The sequence below is a fragment of the Arctopsyche grandis genome, chromosome 4 (assembly GCF_051622035.1).
Source record: "Arctopsyche grandis isolate Sample6627 chromosome 4, ASM5162203v2, whole genome shotgun sequence".
Lineage (NCBI taxonomy): Eukaryota > Metazoa > Arthropoda > Insecta > Trichoptera > Hydropsychidae > Arctopsyche > Arctopsyche grandis.
The window spans coordinates 3,388,913-3,402,655 of record NC_135358.1 but is presented as its reverse complement, the minus strand read 5'-3'; the positions used below and the strand labels follow the sequence as shown (position 1 = coordinate 3,402,655).

The following is a 13,743-nucleotide window of genomic DNA, read 5'->3' as shown; positions in this document are numbered from 1 at the left end:
TTTCTACAATAAAATGCTGCAAAACTGTCTCCATAGATATCACTGTGGATGATGTTTGTATGAATTGGCATTGTATAAAAATGCTTGTATTAATTGTATTATTGTATTGTATCTGTATTAGGGGTTTGGTGCATCCGCTCTAAAATCGCCAGATTAACAGAACGGCAGCTTTAAACGTAATTCTCGTTTTCTCGAATGATAGATTGCACATCAGATGACGACTAACCTTTCGATGTGCACAGATGCAATTATTAAAATTGAGTTGGATCTTTCTGGCGAGTTTAATAAGGCAAGATTCGGAATTTATCGAATCTTGCCTTATTAAACTCGCCTGAAAGATCCAACTCAATTTTAATAATTGCATCTGTGCACATCGAAAGGTTAACCGTCATCTGATGTGCAATCTATCATTCGAGAAGATGAGAATTGCATTTAAAGCAGCCGTCCACTAATCTGTCGTTCAATTTGTCTGGCGATTTTAGAGCGGATGAACCGCATCCCTGTATTAGTACACTCGTCGCTTTGGAGCGATCTGTAAACGCGAGTATACACGTTCGATTGAAATAAAAGTGATATCCAGCAATATAACTCGATGTTTGTGTTAATGCTTATCAACGAGAGGTTCCCGGGTTCAAGGCGCGTGTTGACCTCGATTGAAAATTTACCGGTATTAACGCAAATTATTTTATCTCAAATTACGTGTATATACAGACACATTATTGCATTAAAAATGGCGTATTGTGGATAAGGTAGTATGGAATTTGTTTATTTTCAGTATTAAATGGCCAAAAGCATGTATTAATAAGAGTGGCTACGCTGATGCTAGCTTAACCACTTAATCGCTACGCGTTTGTAGAAACCGATTAGATTATTTTATTGTGTTTAGTGTCAACCCTTGACATTACCTCTTGAATATATCACAAACTAACAAAAAATATTGACTTTTTCAATTTCATTAGTATAACAGAATATTTTAAAAGGTCACTGTGAAGGAACCAACATTAATGTCGAGTCATAACCTTAAATACGAAGAAGCGCGCACCGGTATGCTTATGGCGATGAAGTGGTTAAGGGTAGCAATACAGACCAACCAAATCGTAATTAATAGAGCCCGGAATCTGAAGGGGCTGTTTATTGTTCAAAGATTGTAAATGCATTGTTAAAGGTTTGCCGAACCTTTTTTACAAAGGATTTATAACAATGGAACAATAGGCGGCACGTTTCCGGCCCCTTCAGATTCCGACCTCTAGTAATTAATATGATAAGACGGTTGTTTCAATTATGATCCAAACTTAAAATAAATAAATATGATTGGTTAAAACATCGATTAATTTATTAATTACCTTCCTATTATTATTACTACTACTATTTATTATTATATATATAAATATTTTTTATTATTATTATTATTCTATACTATTGTATTTATTATCTATATATTATTTATATGGATGATGGGGATTGCACTATACACCATTCGTCTAGAATAAAAAAGTTATTATTATAAAAAAATAAAAATCATTAATTATTACGAATGGACTATACTTATATAATACTATTCACCTGAAATTTATTTTTAATTATTTATGATTTAATTTAAATAAGGTTTTTAGCAAAATTAACCACATACTTATGTATCTATCCATGAATCGGGTTTTTAATGTACACATTTACCGGTAAATACCGGTATGGGAAAAATTGTTTACCGTTTACCGGTAAATGAAATTTGACGGTAAATTGCAATGTGCGGAGTAGTCGTAAGTTTATCATTTTTCGGATGAAAAAAGTCTTTTTAAAGAGTTTTTTAGCAGTGTTTGCAATGTATCGAATATAAAGTTCTTTAAACGAAATTAAGGCATTATCAAATTTCACACTAAAGTTACATGTGCGGTCTGTTTAGCATCAGAAACACACTACATAGATAATTCCCGGTTGAAGAAAAAAAACATAATGGCGACCAGTTTGCGGCATTTTCGAGAAAACATTTTGTTTATTTGCGAAGAGGAAACAGCACGGAAATCAGACAAAACAATGCCACTTCTATTATTTTGAAGAAAAACCGCAAAACTTTCAAGCGACATTGTTCAGAGAACTGATATTACGTGATAAGAGAGGCGCCAATGCGATAGATGTTCGATTAATTGGAACTTGTGATTATGGGATCTGGTACTTGAATGCTTAGATTAAGCATTCAATAAATTTAATGCTTTAAAATTTGGTATATGAATGTACCATAAAAATGGACTCGTTCAAGTGCACTTTGTATTCAAACATGGCCGAGCAATGTCAACATCGACAAATTGACTATTAGAGGTTGTCCAATTAACTTAATTGCATAATATCTCTACGAGTTCGGGACGCTTCTATATATGTACGTAATGATTTTTCGCAATTGCGATTCAAATAGATAAATCGAAATATGGACTTTTAGTAACCTCGCCTGTTCACATCTGGAATAATTATTCATTGACGCTCAAACAGTAGTTCAAGTTGAAAATTATCACTCGAATAACTCGAGTTCATAGTCCATTTGCGCAATGATCCTAAATACACATGTTCTACATAAGAAATTCCGAATGTTTTTCGAGCTAAGAGCAAAATCAAGGAAAAATTTACTAAAAAAAGAAAATTTGAAGAAAAAAAAATACGATACACTTTGTCAAAGTTTCGTGACAGCAGTTTTAAAAGTGTAAATTTATTTGTATTCGCTTTAGCTGAAACGTAAAGCTGTCCTTGAGACATTCGTATCGAGTAAATAGCACAAATTTTGACACCATTCAGGGTTAGTTGAAGTAATTTAAATAAGCGTCAAAGAAATAATGACAATATCAAGATGCATTTACAATTCAAATATACATATAACTAACTTTATTTAAGTCAATTTTATATTACATAGTAAGACAAACAGATTTTCCCGGTGTCGTTCGAGCGATTTGTACGGGAGTTCTTCGATCCAGGGCTCGGAGCGCTTCCGAAACCCGCCAAGATTCTAAAACAGCATACCTTAAAATGATATACCAAATTTGCATACACCAATAATTGAATCGCGAACATGCATATGTATTTCAAATGCAAAAAAAATGTATACATACATATGTACATATATTATTCGGCAACGTCACAAAACCGCGAAGGACAAAATCGCGCAAACCAAAATAGTGTGGCGACAAAATGGCGCAACGCACAAATAAACAAGAAAATTAATATAAAAACAAGTAATATAATTTATTAAAAACAGGTTTAATATATAAGAAAAATCCGATAGAACACAGTAATATTAAATTAAGAATCGTTTATTAATTTTTGATGAGTACTTTTAACGGTAAATACAATTTGACGGTAAATTATGATGTGCGAAATAGTAGGTTTATCATTTTTAGGATTAAAAAGTATTTTTAATGAAATATTTTTAGCAGTGGTTTCGAAAATTTCGAATCTAAAAAGGTTCTTTAAACGAAATTAAGGCATTATTAAATTTCACAATAAAGTTACATGTGCGGTCTATTTAGCATCAGAAACACGCTACATAGATAATTTCCGGTTCAAGAAAAAAAGTGTACTTTTGAATTTATTCACACTTCATTGAAACTTGAATAACACGAATCATATTAAATATAATTAAATGTCCTAAATTTAAAACAATATCGAAGGATTAGCACACATTCAAAGGGAGACTTTCAAAACAAATAAACGATTTTTAGTGTATCATTACTGTGTTCTATCGGATTTTTCTCATACATTAGACCTGTTTATTTTCTTGTTTATATATGCGTTGCGCGATTTTGTCGCCGCGCTATTTTGGTTTGCGCGTTTCGTCCAGGTGATTTTGCCCCGCGCGGTTTTGTCGGGACAACAGACTATTCATTATTCAGTACTTTATTATCCATTCGAAGAATATTCGTCAAGTTAGATGAGTAATTTATCACATGCATTTGAAAATGAGAAATGTTTCAATCATAGTTAGAAACCTTGTTACATATTAAACTTCTGTAAATGTACATTAAGAAAATAAATAAAACTGTACCTTAAAAAACGATTCGATTCTATCGCCGTAATTCTCGTATATGATACCCAAGAATTTATGTTTGTACATTATATATGTCATTGGTCCATATTTTGCACTGCGAAGTTTTGATAACGCACTATGTATGTATGAATGTTTACACACAACACTTCAAAACTTCAATCAACTATCAAAGTAGAAAACGAATCAAGACTCTAAGCCGATTCTAATTTAAAACTATCACAAATTCTACGGAAGGTTCAACACCCACGGAGAGACTACAGCTGACTGGACAGAAACGAGTGTGTCAAAATCAGTAACGAGCGTTATCACTGATAACACTGCTCAATCACCAAAAGTTTCAACAAAACACTGTTGTATGATGGTTTTCATCCTTAAAAATACACATGTACGATGCCAGTGGCTCGAGATTCTAATTTAGTTCAGTTCTAATTAACTCGCACGTCCTTTTAATTGAAACGAATATGCGGTTCACACACGCAATGTATACAACAAGTTGACAAAAGTTTAAATCAATTGACACACGAGGTTAAATACCTAAAGCTGTGTTTTCCGACGATGAAAGAAAAGCGTTCATTGAACGAAAACTATCTACATATCTAGTGGTGATAGACCAAGAAAAGAAAAGAAAAAAAAAACGAGGAACTGAACTGAACTAAATGTGTATTTGCTTAAGGAACTTTGTTGTGCTAACGGCAGATGGTTTTAAAACAGATGCCAACGAGCTAATATTTAGTCAGAGCATACAATTTCAGGCAATAAGTTCGAACGTTGGGGGTATTTCTTGTTTAATTTTGAAATTGTTCTCAAATCATGATTGAGCGATGTCCATCATATCATTGTTTTTAAGATCGGTATCAATATTTACCGTCGATTGTCGCAGATATTGACTTCAATGAATGACGTGGGAACTCCGATGCATTGTCTTAGCGGTAATTTACAGCTGTCTCAGTTCAGATGCAAAACCAGTCAGGAAAAACCTTTGTAATTGACATGGATGCTGCAGAACGAAGATTAATCTACACCGGTGGTTATTCAAAAACAAAACTTTCCTCTTATTCGATATTTTATTTTACATAGTTATATACCAGGAAGGCCCAACAGGTAGACCCAATGCGCCTTCCTTGACAATTAATTACAAACATTGCTGCATTTTTATTACACTTAATCGCCATAAGCGCACCGGTGCGCGCTCTTTCGTGTTTAAGACTACGTTTCGAAATGAATTTTGGTTACTTCACAGTGACATCTAAAAATATCCTGTGATACTAATGAATTTTAAAAAAGTCTATATTATTCCTTAGTTTGTTATATATTCAAGAGGAATATATTCAAAAAACAAAAAAAAAGTGATTAAGTGGTTAAGTGGTTAATTAATCCATAGATCTATGGATCTATAGGTTTAGACAAATATAAATTTTTACATATTGTACATAAATCAAATTCAGATATTTGTGACATAGCGGGTAGGATGATTTTTGCCAATTTGGTGGAGGAACGTATTTCAACAATTAAATCAGATAAATTGGCAAACTTTTATAAGAAAAGATGGACTTGGAGTCACAAATATCCAAGTCTGACCAGCAGTATTAATGATTAGCACGGGATCGAACCCGGTAGCCTCTCGGTGCTAAACATAAACGCAATCACCGAGCCATACGGCTGGCTAATATATGAATGTATAACTACGAAAAAAACATGCGCCGCTGACAAAAAAATTTGAACACCCTTAATTAACATTTAAATTGTACTTAATGTACATTTTAAATTGCACCACAAACATTTTTATTTAAAAAGAAGTATTTTTTATATAGTCTTGTTTGTTTTCTCCAAAATTTGTCCCCCCCTCCCCATTTCGTCAGCTCTGTTTGTAGTACGAATTTTTCAATGACATTCAATTCAAAATCACAAATATATCTAAAAGAGATGATTCAATTGAGTTTAAATACTACAACATCAAACTACGACTCAACCCAGCTGTGAAAGCGGTTTAGGGTCAAGTTGTGGGAACGTTGATTCACGCGTCCGTTTTATTGAGAAGCGCTGGTGAGCAATTACCTGGAATTGTTTCGCGAGAGAATTGAATGTAATAATAGTAACAACTATTAAAACGTTTATTTTTAAAAATTTCAGTACAATCGTGTGTCATTACGTATTTGTCAGATTAGTCAACAGCGGGTGCTAATGACTAAAAAATAATAGCCATAATGCTAAAACACGCAGTTTATGATATAATATGCCGACCGTGAGTGTGTTATCAGAGATGGAACTATGTACATATGTATAGCATTTATAATATTACATTTTAAAACTATATATTCATTACTTTCAACTATTCGGGATTGAAAGGCCTAATCGTAAACGTACATAAATTCGTCAAATTCATCAGAATTAAATTATATCACATGATTGCAATCCATGATCGAACTGAATCAGAAAAGATAAGGTAGAAAAATAAGATATAGCAGAAGAACTAATGCATGATCAGAATAGAAAAAAGTGGTCATATTTTTAATGTTATATCTGGGTATGATCTAATCGGTAACGCCTAGTAAAGTGTGGATTATGATGAAAAACATTTTTTTTCGATATCAAACAATCTAATTCAGTTTGGAATGGAAGATGACTATTTTCTGTTGATTTAAATTTTTTTTAGTGAACATTTTATCTGGTTTTTCGTCCAAACTTGACATGAATCATATACAAAAATTGTTACAAAACTAATTTATTTATATAATAAATAAATATATAATATTTACATCGTAGACGTCTACAGTACAGTTTTTTTTAAATAACATTAACATAATAAATATATAACGTATGCAGAAATAATCATTTATAAGGAAAATATAGTGCTTAAGAATCATTTCGATTTTTATAAATTGAGTTATTACTAAAAACTTATTAGTGTATAAGCTTGTGTAAGTATAATATAAGCTTGATGGTTGCGTTAATGCTAACCACCGAGAGGTTGCCGGGTTCGATCCCGTGAGTTGACCTCGATTGAAAAGAATTTAATTTGAGTATTTCCATTGCTGGTCAACCTTGGATATATGTGACTCCAATTCGATTGTTTCCTATCAGAGTGTGCCATTTTATCTAATTTCATCGTTGAAACGGCTCCTCATAAAATCGACAAAAACCTTCCTACCCACTTTGTCACTGCTATTTGAAAACGATTTCAAAATTTATATAAATATGTATAACTTTAATCGGTGCGCTCCGTTCTACCAACTTGCAATATCTTGAGACTCGTTTTCTCAATTATAATGGTAATTTTTCCCTCTAATTTCAAGTCAAGTATCAATTCTTTCCAAAACGATCTATTGAAATGTCAATGGGCTTACGATTGAAAGACAGTCAAATGGAGTATGATTATGAAGAATTATTTTTTTTATATTCAGCCCCACTGATTAATTGCAATATTTAAAATGATTAATTAGATATTTTAATGACATTTTTTAAATAAGCTGTATATTAAAAAAAACCCCAACCAATTGACCTATCAACCGATCACAACAATGTAGCAACAACTTAAATTTCAAAACAATGAGAGGTAAACGAAACAGTTGTCATTATTCCAAATTGATTGACACACAATGAAGCAACTGCATTAACAATCAAATCGAATTGCGAAAATTTGCCAAATACACAAAAAAAAGTACAACGCAACCTTTACGAAATTTGATCATGATAGGATTAATGCGAAAACACACAGCGATAAACGGCACATCTTGTGCATGGCTCCCCGCTGTGGGTGGTCTCCTACATTTCTTCAAATATGGGATAAGCAAATCAAGCAAGAATAAATACAAGGATACAATTTTACCGAAAACACTCCAGGGGGTGATTTTGGGGCGGGGCGTTCGACATGTGTTTTTTTTATTTGGATAGTTTTGTACATAAAAATACATCTATCTTATGGCACCCAGGCCTAAAATCCTTGTACTGATATAGGTTTGACGGTGTTGCCCATATTTGAAGAAATGTAGGAGAAACTTATCGAATAAACTCCCCTGCGATGTGAGATGATTTTTCACCATAGGAGGCCAAGAACGCACCGTGCCGATCAATTCAGTAAAAATATCTAAATGTTTATATTATCTAAACGTTTAAAAGTATCTTAAGTATCTAGTTAAATCTATATACGTATATAAAAATTAATGTCTGCCTGTGTGTCTCGAATAGGCTCCTAAACCACTGAATTGATTACGATGGAACTTTCAGGATTTGTTGTATGCATGTCCGGGAAGATTACTATGAAAAAAAAACACGGAAAACAACGGGCACTGAAACGGGAAAAACGGTAATGAATGTCATTGCAACGCTATAATTTCAAATGTTTTCGCGTCGCGACCAACCTGTTCGCTGCCTGCGTTTTTCCGACAAATGGGAACGGGAATTGCATGCGTTATTATGGCATTGCAACGCATGCCGGGTTCAGCTAGTATCTAAATAATAAATATCTAGATATTTATAAAAGTATCTATTTAAATATCTATGTTTAAAAGTATCTAAAAAAACCCACGTGCCTCGTGCACCGCTGTGTTTTCGCCCCTAACGACGTTTGAAATATCTCTAAAATCACAGACAGACAAACATAAAAAGTGATCGATACCGAGTACAAATCTTCGTACATATTTATTTATTTATTTAACATATTAGCCACAGTGACATTACAGAGATCTCCAACGCGTCGCTGTGGCCGGTCATTCGGTAATAATAACATGATAACAGTAATAATAACTTATAATAATAACAATATTAACACAACATCATTAAAATCATAAAATCATAAAAAAAAGAAAAAAAATAGATAAAGTAATAACAATCATTAATATTTATAATAGGCAAAATCAACCACTGGCATTCCTCAACAACCACTCAACCAGATTAGTATATTTTATATTGAAGAGGTCAATTTCACCAGAAATCCTGTTAAGCAGATATATCGCTCTAGATATAGGAGCCGTTGACAACATATTTGTGCGAGCCACAGGAGGAACAAACAAATCACGATTTCTCAAGTCCCTGAATTTACAAGGTGCATTAAACCTAAATTCCTTTAGAACCTGAGGATTGTGTATTATCCCATTCAACAGCTTAAAAAAGTGTCTTCCCAGTAACATATTCCGACGAGACTCCAATGAGTTGAAACCTAACGCCCCTAATATGTACTATATGAAGTGAAAACAAACCGTCAAGATGATCTTCGGCGGTTTTCTCGCCCTTAAGGACATATAGGCCCGATCCATGCCGAAAGCAGACCCACTGTCACACCGGAGCATATTGCAATCAAACAAACACCAAATGCACAATCATAATTGAACACTCCACAGTCAGTCAGCTGGATTCGACCTCGGGATGAGCAGACCCAACCTTGGGCTCAGCCTCACACCAACTAACAACACACACACACACACACACGGGAACAATCCAATCTCGGACGATCCGAGACGATTCGTCATCCAAGAACCGAAGCAAAGTTCAAACGAGGACGTGGGTATAGAACGACCCTCCTCAGACAGAGCTCGGACCAAACTGACACCGCGAACCGACCAACCGTACGTAGTACGACTGTTGGCCAATATATGCATGTATTCCATACAACCTGTCGCAAAGGTTGCCTGTCGACATGTGTATCTACAACATATTCCCTAGGTCAGTACTTCTCAAACGGTGCTTTGTTTGATGCCGTTTTATTCTTTATTATTAAATGCAACTTTTCTAATTCGGTGCGTGTTGAATCAACGATGTGATATTTCAGCTCGACGGAAACGGCTGTTTTGCTCTGATCTTATTCGCAAGCACAGCATTCTTGTTCTGGTTCGAATCGAATCCAAGTATCGAATTACGTGTGATTTGAATATGCATATGTTTGTGATGCAGACAAAGCGTGACTAATTGTCGAGGAAGAGGTGAGTGTTGCGTTTATTGTTAGTGCGCGAGTATGAACGTTGGAATTTTTCAATTGTTCAATTCTGGATTCGATTGTTAAACTTTTTCCAGAATAGAAGTGTGAAAATAGCATGTTGTTACTTATAGCTCGAATATTTCTGAGCAAATTGTCAAGGTCCTTTGATATATATTTTGAAGCAAAACTTCTTCACGGACGGTAAAAATTAAAGTGTGACGATGGAGAAGGCTGATTCTCACCTAGTGCGTATGCAGTAAGAAAGTTTCACTTCTAGAGTGTAATGTAAAGCACACGATCATTTTTACTTTATCCAAGTATGTAGTAACAATAGATGAAGTTTTGCGATCATGCGAAAATTCGAACTCGAGATTTTGACTGATTCGAACTCGGAATCGATCACTGATCACGTTTTCATGATCTAGAAAAAATGTGTGTGTCTGAGTGTGCGTATATTTTGGGGATTTTTTGAACACCGTTAGTTCTATTGAACTGAAACTTACTATCGGTTACTGAATTTTTTATCGATACAAAGTAATTTTTATCAAAATTTTAAGTTGACCGGAAATGGTACCTCCCCTTATATGTAGGTGTCCTCTTTTTTTAAAGTTTTGAAATTAAATTATCCCCCAAACCGCTAACCGAATCAGATTGAATTGTTTTTAAATGTAATAGAAATTACAAATTTTATACCAAAATATTTTTACCTGAACCGGAAGTAGTACTTTTACTCTAAAGAATCGAAGTTTTTTATGATTTTCTTAGAAACCTTTTGGTTTATTGAACTGAAATTTCATATCTAGGAGTTTAAGCTTAATACCAAGTGATGTATAAAGGTTTTGGTCATAATTCGTAAACCAGAAGTAGTATTTTTTTTTTTTACCTTTTAAATTATTTTTATTTTCTTGATATTTAATGTGTATAATAATTATAGTGATTTTAAGGAATAAAAAAAAGTCGAGCAAAATCCGACAACCGGAAGAACTTTTGTCCTGTGTAAGTTTCCCTACGTATCGAAAATGCTCTCATGACCTTCTTATATTCCTCTGATACATAGATAAAGTTATGGGTTGGTCACATCAGAATTTGTTTTCATATGTACTGCTGTTTTTGAAGAAGAGAATATGAATTAAATAACGTGACACGCAATTAATTCAAAAAATTGACTGGAAGCGAAATTCTTACAAGCATCGTCATCGAAAATGTATTCTATTTTATTAAAAAAATTGGATGCAGATTTAAGATACAGCACAAAGTAGATCAAGCAGTTTATCAATTAAGAAGGTCGTATATTTTTAAACAACAATTAATGGATTAAGATATGTGTTGCGTCAATGATCTATATGTCAGATTAATAAACTTAAATGAATTTTCAAATTTACATATAGGCATTTAAATAAGGACATTTAAATTTTAAACTTATTTACATAAGGACATTTAAAATTTGTAAGTTTATTTATTTCATTAAAAAAATGGGGGTGCCCTTTAGTAAATTTTGCACGTAGGAAATTTTTTTAGTCACGCCACTGGATCACCCAATCTGCATACATAAATATACTTTTAATCAAACCTTGAAAATATAATATTTTAATTCCGATGGAAATACCCACAAAACGAGGAGACAGTCGATTGATTTTAATTGACGAATAACATCATCACCACAGTGGAAGCAGCCGACCATAACAAATCTACAAAAAGTCATCTCAATTTGGATCACTTCGCATAAGCGATTTCACACCCATCCCATGACGTAATCCGAGCTGATTAATTAGTCAAATTTTAAATGTCCACACGAAAAGTCATCATACCCACATATTGAAGGGATATATGTACATATACCGAAAAGTACCCAACGAATACCAAGCAATGGTGGAGGGGGAGCGAATCCGTCAATTGGAAACTTACTCTTCTGCATTTTTATATATCACCGAGCGTTATTCATGTTTTTAGAAAGAATAAAAAAGCGGTTATAGAACGGAACGGAAGTCACGCTCTGTCGCTGATGTCCCGCGAACAAAGAGGGGCTGGGGCACTGACGCAAAAGCACGCTCCTTCAATGGAATCGTCAACGGCCACAATGGAATATTAAGGACGTTCGAGGATACATACATGGAGAGATTGACGACGTCTCCGAGACATCAAATCGAATCATTCATCCATATCGACATAGCACAGCAGATCATTATGCTCAAACGTGCACTATTCACTTCTAGAATCCTCTTCAACTTCTTCAACGCCACTTTCTTTCATCTAGCAGACATTCTCTTTGGTACTATTCAAACATACCACTCATCCACCATTGATCCATGATCAGCACATTGAAATTTTAAAGGGACAAGCACACTAGGATCAACGCGTGAAGGAATTGCGCTTTGAAGAGCCGTAGGGAGTCGACCGGGTGTGATCGCAATCACGAATTGGTCAGGGCATGCAAATATGGCAATAATATGTCACCGATATCTATCATTTGTTTTGTGAATCTTTCATAAAAAAAAAAACTCTTATTCGTTCAGTCGATTTCAGTCCTTTCGGTCGTTCTGCTTCTCACCCAAGCATAAGACACTCCATACTTTTATGAGTTCATTGAATTTGTTAAAGCATTCTTTTAAGTACAACACGGCATAACATATGAATTTATTTTTCGGGCACACTTAAATACAGAATTCATCAGTTTTCATTCATGCCCATCGTTGCTGTAACAGTTGATAATTATATCCCTAGTAATTGTGACTAATTGTAATTGCAGTTGTGACCTCCTGCCCGCACAGTTCTTTATACTAATAAGATTATGGCTACTATTCTAAAAGCTATTCGACATCTCAATGAAATCATTGCTGCTGTGCCTCAATATGATATTTTCCATCTTAGTGAGCGTAGGTTATCGGAGATTATTTTAACCCAACTTTCTGGTAGCCACCGCTCATCATTATTTTTATAATTGTATGTATAAGTGGAATTTTTATCTTCTCTCTTCCATTTGGGGCTCACAGGGATGTTTTAAATTTATGGCTGGTTCTTATATGTATATTGGTGCTGATTGTAGTTGCATTCCATACTACGTATTGTTTATTTGATATTTTTACTTTATCTATGTACTACTAGTTGTTTTACCCGGCTACGCTCAGTATTTGTAATATAAACAGCTTAAACATGGCGAATCTAATAGTAAATATTCATTTGTTTTTTTATTAGATTTATTTGAATCGAAGAAAAATAATATTCAACCAATCGAATCGTCGTCATAAAAACTGATTTGTTTTCAATTCCCAACCAAAAATACAAAGTCTTTTTCGAAATTATGTATTAGATTATTTTAATGCTGTTGTTTTGTATGATTTATTTATAAATGTATTTTTATCTGTATGAATATATATTTTTCTCTTCTCTGTTATATTTTCGACCATTAGGGATTCCTGTAATGCCACAATGGTCTAACTTCAATAATCTTTTGTATTCCTCTTTGGTTTGTGGTAGATATTCAAATATAAAACTGCGGGAAACGAGTCGTCAAAAAAGATACAAACGAAGACATTCTTAGTATTTGAAATGTACTGAGAAGTTGTAATTGTCGATTTTCAGGCGAACAGCTTCTTCAGCAAAGGTCAAATTTTCATAACAGTGACAAGACGAGACGCAGCTTTAAAAATGGCACACAAATCGCTTCCGTTCTGAAAATCGGATAGCGTAAACCGTCTTCCACCGAAAGTGTATCAAAAATAGAAAGCAACAGGGCGTATCCGAGAATCGGTTGAATGAAATCCTTCGTTTCCTGCACAACGTACGATTATTACAAGCATAAAAGAAC

The 13,743-nt window shown here is 33.9% G+C and overlaps 2 protein-coding genes across 2 annotated transcripts in view; one reads left to right on the top strand and one right to left on the bottom strand.

The window, feature by feature from the left end:
- The window catches only part of LOC143910439 (uncharacterized), a 337,502-nt gene extending 332,863 nt beyond the window's left edge, over positions 1 to 4,639 (top strand). Inside the window, exon 2 of the mRNA XM_077428916.1 lies at positions 3,702 to 4,639. The gene's annotated coding sequence lies outside the window, so the exon portion shown is untranslated. The remainder of the gene's footprint in view (positions 1 to 3,701) is intronic.
- loco (regulator of G protein signaling family member locomotion defects) overlaps positions 1 to 13,743 on the bottom strand; it is a 48,034-nt gene that overhangs the window by 18,806 nt on the left and 15,485 nt on the right. The window lies entirely within an intron of this gene.